Source organism: Protopterus annectens, chromosome 7.part0 (genome assembly GCF_019279795.1).
Source record: "Protopterus annectens isolate FY-2018-M chromosome 7.part0, PAN1.0, whole genome shotgun sequence".
In the NCBI taxonomy this organism is placed as follows: Eukaryota; Metazoa; Chordata; order Ceratodontiformes; family Protopteridae; genus Protopterus; species Protopterus annectens.
The window spans coordinates 393,702,690-393,722,606 of record NC_056739.1 but is presented as its reverse complement, the minus strand read 5'-3'; positions in this window follow the sequence as shown (position 1 = coordinate 393,722,606).

Here is a 19,917-nt window from a genome sequence, read left to right as displayed (position 1 = left end):
AAATCATTCTTAAATGTTTTACTTTCATTCAGTTAAGTCAAGACATTTATCAGTAGTACAGTAAAGTAGACCATATAACTGTTATTCTAATAGCATAGCCAAAAGGTACACACAGTTTTAGTGTATAAAAATTAAACAAAAATAGTTAATAAGAGTAAAGATTTAAAGTCACAAGACTGACATGCTTGTATAAAGATAAACAGATACAAGACAGACATGCATGTATGTTCTTTTCATCTAAAATACATCTGTTACAATGCACAAGAATAACAGGCAGACAACAGCAAATATAAATAATGTAACTATAAATATGCGTTAGTTAAACTAATATCTATTTGTTTTTGACAATTTTTATATAATTACATAGTAGCACCACCCCAAACAGTTAAAGTTCTGAATTTTAAAAGGAAATAAAATCACAGATGGTATTAGTCAAACAGTCTTTGTAAAATGAATGGCAGAGCAGTTAAATAAATAAAAAAATACTGAAATCCATGTAAGCTAATTATAAAATTATGTCTATTTTTGTAGTATAAATGCATAGTTATGCAAATCACAATCAAACTAAAGGAAAAATGTCAAAATAATTAATTATAGAGTCTAAAATGTGAGCTCAGACCTTCCTAGACTAGATGAATAGTTACAGGAAATGTTGAAAAGATAAGATAAACAAGACTGACTGCCATACAAGTAGCTTGAGTTTTTCTAAAGCATTATTGTTATTAAAACATAATTGTTAAAATGTTTACATGCAACACTATTTGGTAATTGTAATAAAATGTCACAATTGTGCATAGATGTCACTGATAATTTGTTTGCAAGTAAAGGTTAAAAGTAAAAAAACTCAGTTGCATCAAGTACAGCCAGCAAATGGGCTATAGTATACATATAGTTCAAATCAATTATGCAGGAAGGTGTAAATACCTACTAGTGGTAATAAACAGCAAAAGCTTGATAAAAAAATGATCAGATCGAACAAAAGTCCATAGTTTGTTAGTAACCTAATAAAGCAAATGTATAACCAAAGTATTGGAATGGTATACATTCTATTCTCACAGCGTAAAGCAGATAAACAATAGTGCAATACTACAGGGGGAGGGGTACTTTCTCAGTTTTACACTGACTATGTGAGCAGTATTGCACAAGGGTCTGAAACAGAGCTACAGGAAGAAATAATATTTAATTCCTTCTTGACAATACTCTTTTATGGGGAGAAATAAAAAACATGTATTAGTGCATAAGAAACACTGGTAAACAGATTAAATCTGAAAGTCCAATATATTTTATGCTAGTTATTATTGTATTGTTTAGTATTAAATTGTATTTGCAACATGTTAAACTGCAAAGCTATACAAGAAATGGGTTTAAAATTGCTTTATTAAAGCTATACAAGAGAGAATAAGATATGCAAAATGCATAAATGTTTCTAATAGTAAGAATGGTCACTATTTTTAATATTTTTTGGCAAAACAATGTTGGTATAAAAAAAGCATGAATTTTTCTAATTGCTGAGTATGTAGTTTAAAATAACAGGACGTATGCCTTTGGTGCCAATTCCACTAGATATTTCTAAAGAGACATAAACATTTTCCAAGATTTTGCTTAATATTAATGTTATTAAATTTGTAAGATTAGACTAAATGTACTTTATAGTATTTGTATGTACAAATGCAAAATAATTCAATAAAAATGATAGTCTTTGTATGTACAAATGCAGAAGAATTCAGTACAAATGAAATTAATGTCTAGTAATGAATATGTGTAAAAAAAACCTTGTTTTAAAAAAAATGGGTTCAGGGTACCTAGTAGACTGAAATGCATATATAGCAAACAGTCTGCGTAAATACATACTGTACAGGATACATTGTAATAAGTTCAAAAGTAATTTGTCAAGTTGTAATATTATCACTGATTTTAAGTTGGAGTCTCATTATTGGTTTTTGGACCACCATTTTATCTGTATCAGTATTGGTTACCCCAGATAAAAAAAATATATTAAAATATTGTTACAGCTAATGGACTAATATGTAAATAGCATTCTTCAGAGTACACTTCACAGTCAACTAAAGTGGATGGGCAGTTCAGAGACATGACCACAATGTTATGGTTCAAATGACATTGAAACTGTATATTTCCTGCAGTGAATAAATGCTTGCAGTAGCACATAGTTCTTGTCTTTTATAGTTAATTCAACAGTTGCAAATAGTTAATGGAACAGTTCTAAATCATAAATGAAACTTTGTAATTGCCAAAGAATAAATTAATCAAATTAAATTAAAGCAGACACAGTTCATTATTGATGAAATATTTTCACAGAATGTTCTGCAAAAGAAAAAATTGTTAAATGCATTCAGGTTTGGTAGTAATACTTTTATATCATTGTATTGACTATGTAAAATTGCATTTTGATTTGTTGTATCAAAAGAAGACTAAAGGTTTTGTTTCTTAATGTGTTTTCTAGATAAAGTGTTTTGAGTATGTTTAAAAACAGAGGGAATTGTTAGATATGAATATAAGGCTGAAATTAATTTTGTTGTAAATATGCTGAAAGAAAAAGTTTGCTTGAATATATGTATAGAGTTTAAAATGTGCATTCATACTATATCTATAACAGACAGCCTTCTGTTCACAGCATCAGAATTGGAAAACAAGCATTACATGATTTTCTCATATTTGCAGAACAAATATCTATTAACAGACATCCTTTTTTATAAACTCAGCAATATGTGATGTTTTTTTTTATAGGAACAGCTTGTACAGATGTTTCCTTTCAGATTTCTGTTAATGGCATCCTCATCAGCAAAAGTGATTGCAAGTAAATCACAAAAGGACACTAGAAAAGTCTAAAAACAGACATTATGTGACTTCCCACAGAAGGTCAAAAAAGATACCAAGAGGAAATAACATAATCTATGTGCGTGACTAGCACTCTATATAGCAATTGTAGTAATTCAGTTATGTGGGAGAAGGACAGAGAGAGGTATTTTGTAGAAGTCATCATTCATATTTGTAATGAAGGAAAACATTGTAAATATATGCTACAATCTGACAGAAATAGTATGTGTTGTTTGTTATAAAATAAGTTATTTGCAACTGTGCTTATAGCTGCAAAATATATTTATCAGTGTGCAATTTGAAAGGCTTGGTGCTTTAATCAGACTACAGATGGAGTCATGCAAAGCTCTGTGTCTCTGATTCACCAGTAAACTAACTGTGTCTTAAGAAGACTTTGGATCCAGCACAGCATAGGAGCAGAGCACACGCAGATTAAAATAAAATTTTCAAATTTATTCTCCAGGTGTACAATACAAACTTACAGTGCTTTTCTCATGAGTATGCTTCTGAGGTCACTTTTTTAAATTGTTATCAAATTTGATAAAACCCAAACCAAATATGAATCACTGCCGCTATGAAATAAACATTCCTGCTGAAGTTATAAACCTGAACTCTGAGGAGTAATTCTCTACTTCAACAACAGGTTTTGTTTCCACAGTATTATATTTCATTTTTTCATCCCTTCCTTCAAAGTCTTTAATGTTTTCTTTTAAAGTCATTAAATGAAGCATGAAATAGAGCAAACACTACATAAGGAGTTATATTTTTTTCATAAAGTTTACATACTCTTTACCAGTGAAATAAGCTCAGTTATTAGAAACTATATTGTAAAAAAAAAAACTTGTCTTGGCTATTCAGTTCTTACTTGACAAATCAAAGAACTCATGGCACACAGAATACACTATGAATGAAAATCTATTCAGACAGGTGTCAGATACTTTAATAAAGTGAAATAAAGGATGTGCAAATAATAGCCCCCAAAGGCAAGAAGCTATATTGCTATAAGTATTGGTTTGGGTATTTATAAATCAAGTCTTTCATAGAATGAACACATAAAACAATTTATTGTTAGCATGACTCATGTCTAATCCTGCAAACAATGTAAAATGGTCTTTAGCTGAAGCATAAGGTATCCTTTTCAAAGAAAATGCTTAATTGCCAATTAACCTCCACACTTAGGCTGATGGTTTCACCAGGTTTGAATACAACCACCATGGTTACATAAAATCCAGATTATTATTTCACAAGAGTTATATTTGCAATGTTTGAAATCTGAAAATTTATGGGATGTATCTTTTTTTTAAAGATTTATAGCCTGAAAATATAATTCCTCTTCTGTTTTAATAAGCACTCTTAAAGAAGTTATGTTTAGCATCTTCTGGCATAATAATAGTACTTCTCTCCCTGCTCCACGAATACAACTTCATGATAAGTATTGACATTTTTATATCTTCATTTTCAGAATTAAAGTAATTTACTTCCTTAGTTTTAACTTGTTTGTAGATAGCCAACTCCTGCCAAGCAAACTTAGTAGAATGCCTTTAAATATTAACAAAGATTATATTTCACTTGTTATATAATAACAACTTTCACATCACCAACTCCCAGTATTTTTAAAAGTTCTTGTAACAAAAAGAAATACTGTCAGCCATTATCTGGAATTTTGTAAATAATTATATGTCAGTTATTAATGTCAACATGATTCATATGCATGCCTTACAAATGTATTAGAACTGTATGTTATATTGTAAAAATGTGTACTGAAGAGATATTTTATACACTATTGTAATTGTTTAGATGTATGCAGTTTAACTTGCAAAACTTAAGAATAGTTGAGAATGAAATACTTTATCGCTGGACTGGACCATTGACAAGAGATGTTATCTTTCAGTTACAGTCAACAGGAGACAGGATGTCTATACTAGGGGACTCTCTGTGTTGCACTGAAAGATAAATAATTACTAGGCTTGAGATGTAGAAGTGTTTTATTGTTTTAGGACTTTCAAGATCTGCAAACATCTGAAGGCTATGTATCTTTCACAGGGAGATCCTGAATGCTGATAGTTTCTGACAACGGGGGGGGGGGGGTTAGCTTGGGAACTAAAGTCAGGTGACATAAAGTGATGTCAGCCAAGCTAACCCAGCAGTAATATCTGATATTAATTTAAGAACTCTAGGGGTGGGGTGGGGGGCATTTTGTATTTTGTATTTGACCTGGAAACATCCACTCACCACTTATACCTGCTTGTTATTCTGTAAGTAAGTTAACTAGGGTACAGTAATTTCTCTTAGTTACAGCTAGGAATATAATGAAGTATAGCTTAGATGTTTTCTTTCTTTATTCGAAACTGTCCTGCAATGCTGTTTTAAATATTTCCTATGATTTTGAACTCTGACACTACTGTGATGATTTAGTGAGTATTGTCTTGTCTTTTATTATTTATTACTAAATATATTTAAACCTGTCTTTGTGGCTGATGTCTGTGAGAAATATTTAAGCTCTGAGAGTACTTGCATATGTATCACTATGCAGGGCACTCCTAATAGCCTTGCTCTTGGTCAGACTACCATTTAGATAATAGTAACATTACAAAGTAGGATTGGAGACCCTTTGCTAAAGGCCTTAAAGTAGCTGATAAGTAGTGGCTGGTGGCAGTGGAAACTAACTTATAGTCTGGGCAGAAGAGGGCATAGGTACTAAACTTGTGCCAGCCTTTGCCAGGTGTGTGTGTGTGTGTGTGTGCGTGTGTGTGTGTGTGTGTGTGTGTGTGTGCGTGTGTGTGTGTGTGAGCTACTTGGACAGGGACATAAAGCACTGGTTGGACAGAGAGGGTGCTGGAGGCCTTAGCTTGGCCACTCAGTTGAGATTTCAACTCTATAGCTGTGCCAGTGGGGAGTCTTACTGGGGATCTGGGGAAAGAGGGAGAAACCAGTCCCAGACTGACTGTGATATTTGTGTGCTCTTAAGGGAAATTGCACTTTACTGTATGTGTACTTGTCATCCTCCCAGTGTGTATGTCCCCCACTTGCCAGTGGTCAGGACTGAGCTTCCTTGATTACCGGGCCAGTGTTGGGGTGTCACAGTTCTGTTAATACCATATAAGTTATTTTTAATGGTGTTACTTCCCTGAATTTCAGCATATTCATTATAGCAACATTTCCTCCAATAACACCTTAAAAGTACACAGGCTTCCCTTCTAGTTTTGTTTTTTTTTCCAGAAAGTTAATTTTTTGAAGGCCAAGACCTTGCTCACCATAGAAAAGAAATATTTAACTCACACTCTCTGTGCTTTCTTTCTCAGCCAGGATGATGTGCAAGTAATAAGTACTAAACTTCCCTTCATCCATTTCACAAAATGAATTCTTAAAACATGTATCTCTTTCTAGAAACACTATGTACCCAATTCTCCCACATGTATGGCATTTTCTTGATAACATGTTCAGTCACTTAGCAGATGCGTGCTGTTTGCCAAGACCCTTGTAACAGGTTTTAGCAAACAGAAGGGGAAAAATTAAAGTTAGATTTGAGAAGCTGCTACTTAACAGAAAGGATGGTGGGGCACCTGAATGTATTGCTAAGGTGACTAGCCACTGCATGTCACATGGATCAGTACTGATCAAGAAAAAAGGATGAAGCCAGGGACATGAAAACAGCAACTGTAGAAAACCATGGTTCTTACACATAAATGAACACAAAAAGACAGTGAGCATATTCTAATATAATCTTCACTTACAGATGCAGTCTGCTTTATCAAATGCACGTTCAGCACACATAGTCTACAGCTGCAATTTTAAATTGCTCCATTTGATAATGATAGGAGATATCAACAAATGGATGAAAGGTTTTTGTGTGGTTTGTGAACTGTGCTTCCATGCAGATAAGTATTTTTTTTTTGTGCTAAGGGCTACAATAAGGGCTAGGTATGGCGATTTTTGTGCTAAGGGCTACAATAAGGGCTAGGTATGGCGATAGACTGAGTGGTTTAAGTGAGGTGTACATGAGGGTCTGTTTTAATATTTTTGAGTGTGTGCATGTGTGAGTGTTAATGGGCTAGGGTTAGAAAAAGGGCTATGGAAGCTGATAGTTTTAGTGTTATGTATGTATGCTTCTCTGTGTATGCGTTGTGTAAGTGTGTCTGTGCCTGTCTTGGTAGTGGTACTGATAGGGGAAGGGTTTTTGGTAAAGCAACTGGTAGGACTGGGGTTAGCCCACAAGTAAGGTGGTACAAGAGAGAGGTTCCCCCCACTATATCCTTACTCATGTGCTAACCCTAAAATGTCTGGTGCATCTAACCCCAGCTCTACACCTTACCTTATCCAAAACCCCTTTTTCTAACTGTACCATTATTCAGACAAATTTAAAAGAGCAGTACACGCAGACATAAAGTGGGCTGATCAGAAAAGTAAAGTGTTTGCTTTCCTTTTAAATTAGGCCAGTTTCAAGAATTTGTTGTTTTGATAATTGCAGTTTTCAGCATGTAGAGCTCAATGCACTGTAAGCCGATGAATGATAATATAATTATATATATGGATACAAGATGATTTACTAAAAATGCACAAGCATCAAAATGCAGTTGATCAATACTGGTATTCTGAAAAAGGTACAGGTGTGTAAGATCTTATCATAGCAGTAGATGTCCTACTTTTTACTGCTGCAGTATTCTTCACAACTGGGATTTCCTGTCATTGAGAGCTGAACACCTGGTCACATACAAAAGTCTTTACGCCTTCCAGGTGACATACGGCAGATGTATGTCCTATGTCCAAAGTATAAGGTACATAAATGATGCGCAACTGCCAAATCCTCAGAACAGAATTGCCCCAAAAGACCCAGAGAAACCTAAGAGGAAAAGCAAAGCCATGAACATTGAGGAAGGGAAGATAGACAAAAGAAAGAAAGAAGGATGGCAGGACAAAGCCATGGAGGAGCCCTCCAAGAACACATGGAGAATGAACCTGGTAAAACCCACTCTGGCCCCAGAAGTCACATCCAACTTGTAATATTTAGTAAAGGCATATACAGAAGGCCAAGTAGCAGCTTCCAAAATGGATCTAGGATCCATACTCTTAAAAAACACACCAGAAGAAACAACTGCCCTGGTGGAATGAGCATGAACAGGAGGAATAGAAAGCTTCTTGCCAGGAACAGAACAGCAAAAAGAAATGACCTTAGATTTCCAGGTGGAGATGACTTGCTTAAAAACATCCACACCCAATTTCCTGCAAAGAAAAGAAACAAAGCTGATCAGATTTCCCATTATCTTTTGTCTTGTCTAGGTAATACCTGACCAGTCTATGTAAACCCAATGTGTGAAGAATTCCTTCACTGGCATTCTGTGGAGAGGGGAAAATGGAGGAAGATTAATTGTTTGAGTCAAGGACAAGTCATTAAGAACCTTAAAAGGAGTGGTATGAAGAGACCCTGTCTCTGTGAAAAACCAAAAAGGTGGAACTGCTGTGAGTGCTTAAACCTCAGAGACCTTCTTGGCAGAAGTAAGAGCAACCAAATGTACAGTCTTCCAAGTGCAGTGTTGCAAGAAAGAGGAGATTGTAGAATCAAAAGGAAACAGTTAATTTATCAAGAACAAAAATTAAGTTACCAAGAAGGAGGAATAGGCTTTCTTGGGGGCCTAATACGAAGGACACCTTTCAAAAATTGTTTGACTTCAAAACTAAAAGTAAGGGGTGGATCCAAAGGCAGACAAGCCAAAATTGCCGACAAATAAGCTTTAACAGACGAATATGCCAGACCAGAAGTGAACAACTCACCCAAATAAGAAAGGACTATAGGAATGCCCACAGAAAATGGGTCCAGGTCTCATGCTTGAGACACCAAATAGAAAATCTCTTCCATTTAGCCACATAGGATTTTCTAGTAGTGGGTTTTGTGACCTCCTGCAAACCCTAAAGTATATCTTCAGAAAACTGGTGTCTAAAAGGAACCAAATTCTATCACCCATAGAGTTGAATGAATGGTGGACACATAAGGGTGAATGAGAGATCCCTTGTCCTGCGTAAGATCATCCATCCTGAGAGGATCTTGTTCAGGACTTTTGGTAAGAGAGAAAGAGGGGGTTAAGCATACAGAAACATTCCATCCCAGGGAAAAGACATGGCACCTACTGTCTAAGCTAGAGGGCTTAGTACCACAGAACAGAACTTGGGAAGTTGTATATTTACAGGGAAGGCAAAAATGTCTACTTGAGGAGTGCCCCACTGATGTCTAATGTCCAGGAATACTTCCCTGTGAAGCATCCATTCATGAGGATCTGTCCGGGACCTACTCAAGTTGTCTGTCATTAGATTGTGCTTTAGGGAATGTAAACCACCTGAAGGAGCAATTAATTGATGGTGGATTGCAAAATCCGAGGCCTGAAGAGTCATCCCGCAAAGAAGCTAACACTTTGCGCCCCTTTACTTGTTGATGTACCACATAATGGTGGTATTGTCTATAAAAATTCTTAGAGGATCTGGGAGCCAAAGGGAATGGAAAGTCTGGTTTAAATGCCCACTTTTGCACTTGTTTCCCACCTTTCCTGTAATTGGTCTAGTCCAGCTATGGATTTTCTGTATCCAGGACTGTTTGTAAGCTTCTGAGCCCCCCAAGCCTTTCTGTGTTGGAGGGAAGCCTTCTAACTTATCACTGGGAGTGGTAAGCACTAGGTAGCCTATCTACCACAAGATGATTGGTTTCTGGCCCAGAAATTGTAGTTTATTGGCGGTTTGGGCAGTTTTTTCCATCTCTTTCAACTTGCTGGTTTAAAAGCCCACATTTGCAATTGTTTCCCATCTTTCCTGTAACTAGTCTAGTCTAGATACAGATTTGCTGTATCCAGGACTGCTTGTAAGCTTCTGAGCCCCCCAAGACTTTCTGTGTTGGAGGGAAGCATTCTAACTTATCAGTGGGAGTGGTAAGCACTAGGTAGCCTATCTACCACAAGAGGAGTGGTGTCTGGCCCAGAAATTGTAGTTTATTGGCCGTTTGGGCAATTTTTTCCATCTCTTTCAACTTTCTGGTTTAAAAGCCTGCATTTGCACTTGCTTCCCACCTTTCCTGTAACTAGTCTAGTCCAGATACAGATTTGCTATGTCCAGAACTGTTTGTAAGCTTCTGAGCCCCCCCCCCCAAGCCTTTCTGTGTTGGAGGGAAGCCTTCTAGCTTGTCAGTGGGAGTGGTAAGCACTAGGTAGCCTATCTACAACAAGAGGAGCGGCTTCTGGCCCAGAAATTGTAGTTTATTGGCTGTTTGGGGAGTTTTTCCATCTCTTTCAATGTTCTGGTTTAAAAGCCCACATTTGTGCTTGTTTCCCGCTTTTCCTGTAACTAGTCTAGTCCAGATACAGATTTGCTGTATCCAGGACTGTTTGTAAGCTTCTGAGCGGTGCCAAAGTCTGCTCTTCAATTTTTCCCTTAGATCTGCTAGTTCTCTCCTCTCCTGCACATTTACTAGCTTATTAGTCTAGCACTTTACCAGACTTCTTGTAGCAATTATTGCAGCACACAAAAGTGCTACCAGCACTAAACATTCTACAAGGAAACAGCTCCAGTACTTATTATTAATGCCCACCCCTCCAGGCATGTCTAAAGGTCAGTTCCCTGTGCTTTCCCCTATTAACCTGGTGAACTTGGGCATACTGAGGCAATGTAGCAACTGCCTCATGTACACTGACAACCCTCTCCTCTTACCCCTCGACACTCAGACTTGCGACAGATGCACTTATATATCCAAATTGGAAGCCACGCACTCACCAGCCAAGACCAGAATAGCTGGTTAAGAGAAGATCAACACTTGCACCTCACCACATGGAACACATAGCCCTCCAGAACACACATCAGCACTGCCTTCACATAAAAACACAAACCACACACCCACCTTTGTGGAGGCTCTTAATAAAAATATACCCAAACAACAGAGACCTCCAAGGCAGAAACACACTTGACCACCACAACACAACACTAATCACGAGGCACATAACTGTCCTAAACAGTGTACCACTCAACCAAAGCCCCTAAGGCAAAACAGCATGCCCAACACACTAGTCTTAGGTGGCTCGATATTGAGGCACACTGATGTCCCACTCACTAGGTTAATAAGAAGAAAGTAACAGTCAGCTGTCTGTCAGGCACCAGGATCCACCACATAATGCATGCACTCAGGTCCCTCAACAACAGGTACAAATATGACTCTGTCATTGTACATGTGGGTAGTGAATGACCTGATATGTACCTCCCTGGACTACATGAAAAGAGACAAGGAGGAGCACTTGGATTATGTAGCCCAAGCGGGTATGACCCTAGCCCTGAGCAGCATCCTACCATCACCCAGACTGATACCATAGTATGAGCAAAAAATGATTGCTTTCAACAATTGGCCAAGTTTCTGGCGTCATTCTAAGGGGATCCAATATCTGTCTGCCTGGGATGACATGATTGACAGACCTCAATGCTTTGCCAGAGATGGCCTGCATCTGTCACCCCTGGGCTTCCAGTTACTGGCCAAGGCTTTTGCCACCCCTATAGTGTCTTTTTTAGGCAGTGTTCCAAAGACCAAATTACCACTGTAACAGCTACAAACAAATGCAATCTGAGGGTCATGCTGCTCAATGCTAGAAGTCTAAATCGTAAAATGCACTCACTTGAAGCACTCCTTAAAATGGAGACCACTGACATTTGTGCTGCAACAGAGACCTGGTTCAAGGCAGCAGAAAGTACCCCTGCACTACCAGGCTATAACTCATTCAACACCTTTCGGCCCCAGAACTTGGACTGAAGCTCCAAAGGCAGTGGTGTTTCCATATTCATAAAGGATGCACACACCTCCAGATTGGTAGCCCAACATAACGCATCAGAGATTCATCAGATGCAGCTAACATTGGGTAAGACAGCAATTCAGGTTGTAGCCTATTATAGGTCCCCAACCATGTCCCAAGACTCACATTCCACTTTCCTAAGCACCATGGGGAATATTAGGGTCTAACCTAACACTCTCATACTGGGCAACTTCAACTACCATTAACTGGGAAAACTACTCATGTAACAATACACTTGCCCAATGTTTCCTGGAATTCATTAATTCCAATGCCCTGGACCAGCTTGTTCTTATCCCCACTAGAGGTAGCAACATCCTTGACCTGGTCATTACTAACATGGGGAACTGTTGCTCTACATCAATAGTCAACTCCTCCCTGGTTAGATCCGACCACAAACTAAAATCCTTAGAAATCCACCCCCCCCCCCCCCAATGGTAACCACCATAAAAAAACTTCTCCAAAGATAACTTTGGGCTCCTAAAAAAAGAGGTGGCTAACTTTACTACACCCATGCAAATGGAGAATAGTTGCATGACTGCCAAATCATACACCAATGCACTATACGAACATGTACACAAATGCATGGATCTTGCCATATCCAATAGACCTAAGATGCTCTCCTCCAAAAAAGGAGGCCAATCTGGTGGTCCCGTGCCATAAACAAACTCTACAAAAGAAGGAGGAAACTGATGTGGAATAAGGTGAAGTCCTAAGACTGGAAAAACTCCCTTATCAGTCTCAACAAAAAGTTGAGATCCCTCATCAAAACCTCTAAAGCTAACTATGAAATCAGAACTGCAGCAGATAGTAAAGACATCCACAAGGCCTTCTACAGTTATGTAAAGAATCTCCACGGCAGTGTCCAGATTTGCTCTGAGCTATTGCACAATGGTACCTCCTATACCAAACCAACAGATATTGCCAATATACTGGCCGACAGATTCAGTGCCAAGTTTACCCCTCTCCCCCCAAAAATGACCAATCACAATATCAGTAGATTGTCAGGCACCTAGTATTACTACTGCACAGGTTGAGACAGCACTGTCCAAGGCCAAGAATATAGCTTCTATAGGACCTGACAATATCCCTGCCTGTGTCCTACATGAACTACGGAGTGAACTGGCACCTCACCTGTGTGCCCTGTTCAATCACAGCCTCACCTCAGTCTTTGTCCCTATTGAATGGTGCACTGCTACAGTCATCCCTCTCCACAAAGAAGGAGAGACTACAGACCCTGGGAACTATCGCCCCATTAGCCTGATGAGTCTGATATGCAAAGCTATGGAAAGCATCATCGTGGACCTAATAAGCAAGGATATAGGGAATCTCCAAACTCTGGATCCTGCACAGTTTGGTTTTATGAAGGGTAGATCATGCCTGCTCAACTTGGTCGACTTCTTTGACTGGATGAAGGCAAGGTGGTTCATACAGCCTACCTTGATCTGGCCAAGGCCTTTGATACCATTCCCCACTCAGGAATCATAGAAAAACTCACTAAGCTAGGCATTGCATCAACCCCTATATCACTAGGTGGGTTGCAAACCGGCTCACAGATAGAACCCACAGTGTGAATGTAGCTGGCTCCAAGTCAGACTGCCGACCAGCCATGAGTGTAATCCCACAGGGTTTGGTCCTAGGTCCGCTCCTGTTTGGCATCTACTTCTCAGAAGTCCAGGCCAACACGAAGGGACTCTGGCTGACAAAGTTCACAGACGATTGCAAGTTGGGAGCTATTATTAACGTCCCAGGTGATGTTGGCCTCCTATAGAAAGGGCTCACTGAGACCAACGACTGGTGTCAGAACCATGGCCTTAAGTTCAATGCCAAAAAATGTCGTCATCACCTTTGGGAAAAACCCAGTTTCCATGAATTACCACATCGATGGTAGTCCACTGAACACTCAAGAGGTTATAAGAGATCTGGGAACACAGGTTGACAGCAACCTCTCTTTTGACCACCACATTGCCACTGTGGTCAGAAAGCCCTTCTATGTGGCACATCTCATTATTAAGGGTTTTGCATCCAGGAAGAAAGAGGTCATTGTCTCCCTCTACACTTCCCTCATTAGGCCAATCATCGAGTACAATGCCCCATTTGGCATGTACCTCACAAGACACCTGCAACAACTGGAGAGCCACAAAAGTACCTCACAAAGAGAATCCTAGGCCTTAAACACTTGTCCTATATGGACAGACTCAAAAACCTCCAACTATTCTCTGTCTCATATCGGCTACTTAGAGGTGATCTCTGCTAGACTTACAAAGCCATGTCTGACCCAGCTCTGTTAGAAATGCTACATCTAAAGAAATCCTAATCCCTCCGCACCACATGCTCCAAAGACCTCAACCTCATTACCACAATCCACAGAACATGCTGGAGGGACAGGTTCATAACAGAGCACCTCACTGACCCTCTTCAAGAGAAATGTTGATGAGTGGATGGAAAATAGAAAATTCACCCCGGGGATCACTCCAGTGGCTCTACTCAACAGAGGCACTTGGAACTAAGGACGGGTGGCACAATGCCAGGATAATCCAATGGGCTAGGCTTGTAAAGGCTCCAGGGCCATTAGCCTAGTACACACCTATGAACCTATGGAGAGCTACAGAGCTATCATTTCATTTATGTTGATATGGTCACCCAGCTGTTAAGACCAAAGTCCTTGGACCGTGAGACTGTTGGAGGAGGCTCCCCAGCCTGATTGGAAGCATCTGTGTACAGCTCTTAAATGAGAGGGAAAAGGGACCCAGAAAAGCAGGCCTGGATTCTGGGAAACCTAATGAATCCACCAGTGGAATGTGAGTTTAAGCTTGAGACAAGGCAAGAGATGTACAGGAAAATCCAGAGGATGGCAATGTTGAAGCTAAATGGTTTTGAGATCATGCTGAAATTTTATCATATGGTGTCTGGCAAAAGAGACCATGAGAATGATGGATACCATAAACCTCAGAAAATAAATGAAAGTTCCACCCTCTCTTACAGTTTAACTCAATCCGTGAGTTTCTTTTCTCCCTATAATATGGTTCCAGTATTGTGTAGGTACCAGAAACCTGCTTCTACTTTTTAAAATGTTCATTTCCTTGCATTGGACTCAAAGGAAATGAAAGCCCACCTACTTTTTTTTAACAGAATTTGTCTTCACCTGCATGACATATCATAGACACAAATATATCTGTAGTTTACCCTGTCAGGTATGGCTGTCAGTGTTAGATTGGCAGTTAATCCTGTTAATGTCAGGAACACAACAGGTGATATAAAAAAAAACAGAAATCTGTGAAACTGTTTTCCACTGTTTTTATTGCAGAGAGGAGGAGAACTTAACACTCCCCTTTCATAGCGAAACAAAGCAATTAGATCAGTCAGGGGTTTAAAAGCAAATGTCACCTCTTCTGACGAATTTACATAAGCAACACAGTATTGAAATGCTAAGCTTTAAATGTTGGTTGTTTATAATAGTTTATATGTTAATATAACTTAAATGTAGTATCAAAGATTTCTATGACATTTAGAGAAAAGTCAGAATTTTTTTCTTGTAAAGTATTAACATATTCACCATTTTCAAACCCCCCCCCCCCCCCACACACACACACACACAGGACAAAACTGCAGAAAGAGAGACAAGTGGCAACCCTAACAACTAGGTGCACTGATAATGTTCATAAAAAGGTCCTTTATGCTTTTTTATGGCATCCTCACAGAGGGGGATGCATATCTGGTACAAACAAATCCATGGTAAGAGATTCCCACTGATTTTGAGTCATTCCTTACATTGTTAGAATGCATGAACATTTTGTAGTCCACAAATGAAATGTGACCATTGATGGCAACCATAATATACAGCGGAATTTATTTTAACATATGTTTACTATGTACTTTCGCATTAAAACATTAAGAAAAGGAAATCAGAAGTACTTAACTGTGTTTAAATGTACAAACAGACAGACAGTCAGACATGCATTTAAACACAGTACTGCATCACACATATAGTATTCTACATGCTACATACATTTTTATACACTCACACACATACACAGATATATAGCGTCTATGTTACTTGATAACACGTTTAGATTAGCGAATACCTAAATGTCGACCTGGTAATATTGAAAAAGTAAAAGAGCAAACAGACGATTTAACGTAGGGAATGAATTCCCTCGGCCGCAAAAAAAAATTTTAAACCAAAATGAAGTGGGGGGGCTGTGCCCCCCACAACCCCTTAACTAAATATACCAACTCCGAGATCCCTCTACAGTGGGGAAAGGGGCAAAATCCGCATAACAGCCAAGGGGACTCTTTCCCTGCTTTAAATCGGCCGTTTGTGGTTTTTTGCTTTCGCTATTACCAGATCAACCTTTAGGTATTCCCTAACCTAAGCGTTCGATCAGGTAATAGGAACCTGATATATATATATATCAGTGTGGGTGTGTGTGTGTGTGTGTGTGTGTGTGTGTGTGTGTGTGTGTGTGTGTGGACACACATATACAGTTACACAAAATTTCTATTTTGGATTTGTTTTACTTTAACGGACATGAAGTACACACACAGGCTCATATTTTAGTTCTACATTTTATACACACACACACACACACACACACACACACATGCACTCACTCATATGTTTTTGTACACATACTTACACACACATATACTATATGCAATACTGGTACATATAATTCATTATTTATAATAAACGTAGCATATTAGAGTTAAGCATTATTAATGTATAAATTCTGGTAAATTTTGCTTAATGCTTTACTTATTCACTGTCACACATTGGCTATATGTAGCACATGCAATCTTTGTCAATATCTTTGTCAGTATTTTTTTCTTCGTATTGTTAAGTGCATTTATTACTTATTATCATTGCCAATGTAGCCAGAGTTATGGCTGAAAAGGTTCCCGGGACCAGTTCATTTTCCTGGTTACCAAATTATAAATAAATATGAAATAGAAAAAAAAGTAGTATGAACATGACATTAAGGAAATTAAGGAACGAGTAAAGCGCATTTTAATTCAGCATCATTCATGAAAGAGAAATAAACGTCCCACTAAAGGCATTGGGAAGCAGCAGACAGAGTTAATTTGGAGGCCTACAACATATATCTCAACCTCTTAGAACAAGAAATCTGGACAAAGCCATGAATAATGGGGTACAAAGGCCCAAAAATAGTGACAATTTTTAAATGTTGCTTTTACAAACATAGAAAGTTAATAGAATAAGAGGTGTTGCATTAGCATGCATTTTCTGAAGGGAATTAAGTCTGAAATTCAAATGCCTATCATTATTTTCTGACTTCAGTTCTCAATGTTTTGCAGTGATTTACCAGAAAATCAAAATGTTATGAGAACCATATAAACATATGAGGCAAAAATATGTACAGTTGAGAGCTATGCCTACAATTTGTCACCTGTAAATGCACATCAAGGATCATTTACTGCAGTGAGATTTTTCACACCTCTGCATGAGAGTGTGGGGAAGGGTTGTCACTTCTTTTAGAACTACAAAATAATCCCTTTACAAAAGCCTGATATTTACCACTTTCTTTTGCTGTTAGTAACGAACAGCTATTTATAGCATACAAGAAGCTCTGACAGGTGCATAAATGAGGGGAAACATAGTCATAGACAGAGTCAGGGAAACATAGAAGCAACTCCATTACAGAAGGTGTGTTAGATGACAGTGCTTCACAGTCCTGCCATTCTATCTTAATGGCATGAGAAAACACCACTTCATTGTGTCTAGCATTACTCATACAAAGAGGACTTGAAATGCATTCTGGGAAGAATGAATGAAAGCAAGAAAACAAGATCACATTACCAAGGCAGGTCTCATCATCCACCATTTTGAGAGAAACACATTACAATTGTAAAAGAAGCACTTGGAGTGATTTTGAGGCAATAAAATAGCCCAGAAAACAAAGATATAATGAAAAAGACATGTTTTTGAGTTCTAAGGTGGAGTTTTCCTTTAAAGAAATTTCCTTCCAGGAAGGACTGAAAGATGAAGAAGGAATTGAAAAGACAGAGTCAATGATATGACCTTGGGAGGAGGAGGAAGCAAAGCCATCATTGGAATGGTCTGAATCCTCCATCCTAGAAACACTTGGCCCTGAGAAGAGATTGACACAAACTTGATGAAAAGAAACTTAAAACATTCCACAGTATCCTTCAAATCCAGAGACACCAGAAAAGCTTGGTGAAGCAATATAGGAAATATAGGAAAAGGTATCTGGAGAGACAACATCCTGAGGGAAGGAACCTTTAAAAAGATATTGAGAAAGGAGAGATCCAGAATGGACTTCCAAGACCTATCTTTTCTGGGAAGTAGAAACATCCTGGAGTATAAACCTGAGCCCTGCAGCAGGGGAGAAATTGGCTGGATGGTTCCTGTACCAAAATATCCCAACAGACCAAAGTAAAAACAAGGATCTGGTAAGGAGGAGGCTGGGGAAGGCCTGAGAAGGGATGAAGGGACTTCCAAACAATAAAATAACTGTTTTGGATAGTGGAAAGCACTCAAGGGTTTGTGGTTATCTCTTGTAATGCAAGAAAAGACAAGAGTCACGAGTCACTCTGAGAGAAAGAGGAATATGGCCAAGGAGTAGAAGTGGTTGAATCTGAAATGGAAGAAGATTTGTCAGGGGAAAAAAGGATATTGACCCTTAGAATCTTGACAAGGCTTGTAAGGAAAAACACTCTTGGAAGACTGCTTGTTCATGGGGGAAGCTACCTCAACTGCCTTTGAACAAAAGAAGAACATTTAGATAGGTAATTTCTCTGGAATTTATGAACAGAAAAAGGAATATCTGTTTCAGATCCTGCATGACTTTTCCCTTATCCTGAAGGGTTCTAAAAAGCTCTGCAGCAGAGACAAAAATATTCTGGTTGTCTAATGGACAGCCTCCAAGTGTAACCAAAAATACCTCCTCATAACAGATCCTGAAACAGCTGCTCTATGGAAGGCATCAGCAGCATGATAGCTACACTTAATAGAATGATGAGCCACCTGAGATGCAGGACTCAGAATGCAAACTGCAGACGATTTTGCCTCAGAATTAGGCATATCAGTCAGAATGCCACCAAGTATAGAAAGAAGATTCAGCACTTACCTAGTCATATGGTTCTGGTAGTTAATGATCCTGAAAGCTAAAGCAGCAAAAGTATATACTTTTTTCCATACTTTTCTATAGTATGACTGTCCTTATAAGAAGGACAAAGCTTAGACCAAGACAGCAATTTAGATGGTTTATCAGTGGCCACAGAAATCACAGTAGGGTCAGAGGAAGGGCTTTTATACAAATATTTTTGCATTTCAGGGACTTTATAGAACCTGTAAGACTTCTTAGAAACAGAAGGCTTGTAGACAGGGGCTTGAGTAGTCAAAGAGAAGGTGTCCAAAAGAGTATCTGATACTGGAGGGACTGCAGAAAGCCTAAGTGAATCAATTTGTAAGTGTTCATAGTACATATTCTGAATGTCAGAAACCAGGGGAAAATACCATTTAAAATGTTCAATCTTAAGTACTGCAATATCTCCAAAGATAATTATTCCATGGGAAGATCAGCAGAAAGGGAATCCTCCTTCTCAGACCCTACTGCAAGAGGGGAATGAATCTGAGAAGACTACACCAATGACTGCTCACCAGACTCTAAATCAAACTCTTCATCAGATGAATCAGATTTCCTATGATGTTTAGAAGTAGTAGAGGGCCAGGGAAGAGAGGATGAGACAGACAATCCTTGAGGGAGCTTTAAAGCCATAAGAACATCGAGAAGTCTCTGAGTAAAATCCTGCCATTCTTTGAGTGGGTCTTTAGCCACTGTGGCCACATGTCTGGTCTTCTACTTCTTTTTCAAAGGAACTTCAGCCATAACCATTCTATGAATCTCAGACTGCTACCTAGATTCAATAAGGTTACCAGGAACCTCCTCCCTAACAAGTGTTTGGGGGAATCCCAAGAGGCCTCTCAGATATAATCTGAGATTGCCTCTCCTTGCTTGCAGCAGGTGTAGGCACAGCCTCAGTGAAAGTGTGGGTAGGCAGCCCCATGTCAGCCTCCAACAGGGTCACTAGACATGGAGCTGACACTGGCACTGGATGGTCCTCAGGTTCTTCATCCAACCTGATGGAGATGTCTGGTGGAGGGTAGACAGCAACAGATTCAATGAGTGCCTTAGCTTTCTTTTAAAGTGGTAGTTAAATGTTGGGGCAAACAGATTCAGAGGCTGTGATATCCTGAGCTAAAAGTTTTAAATGGTAGTTCTTGCAGTAA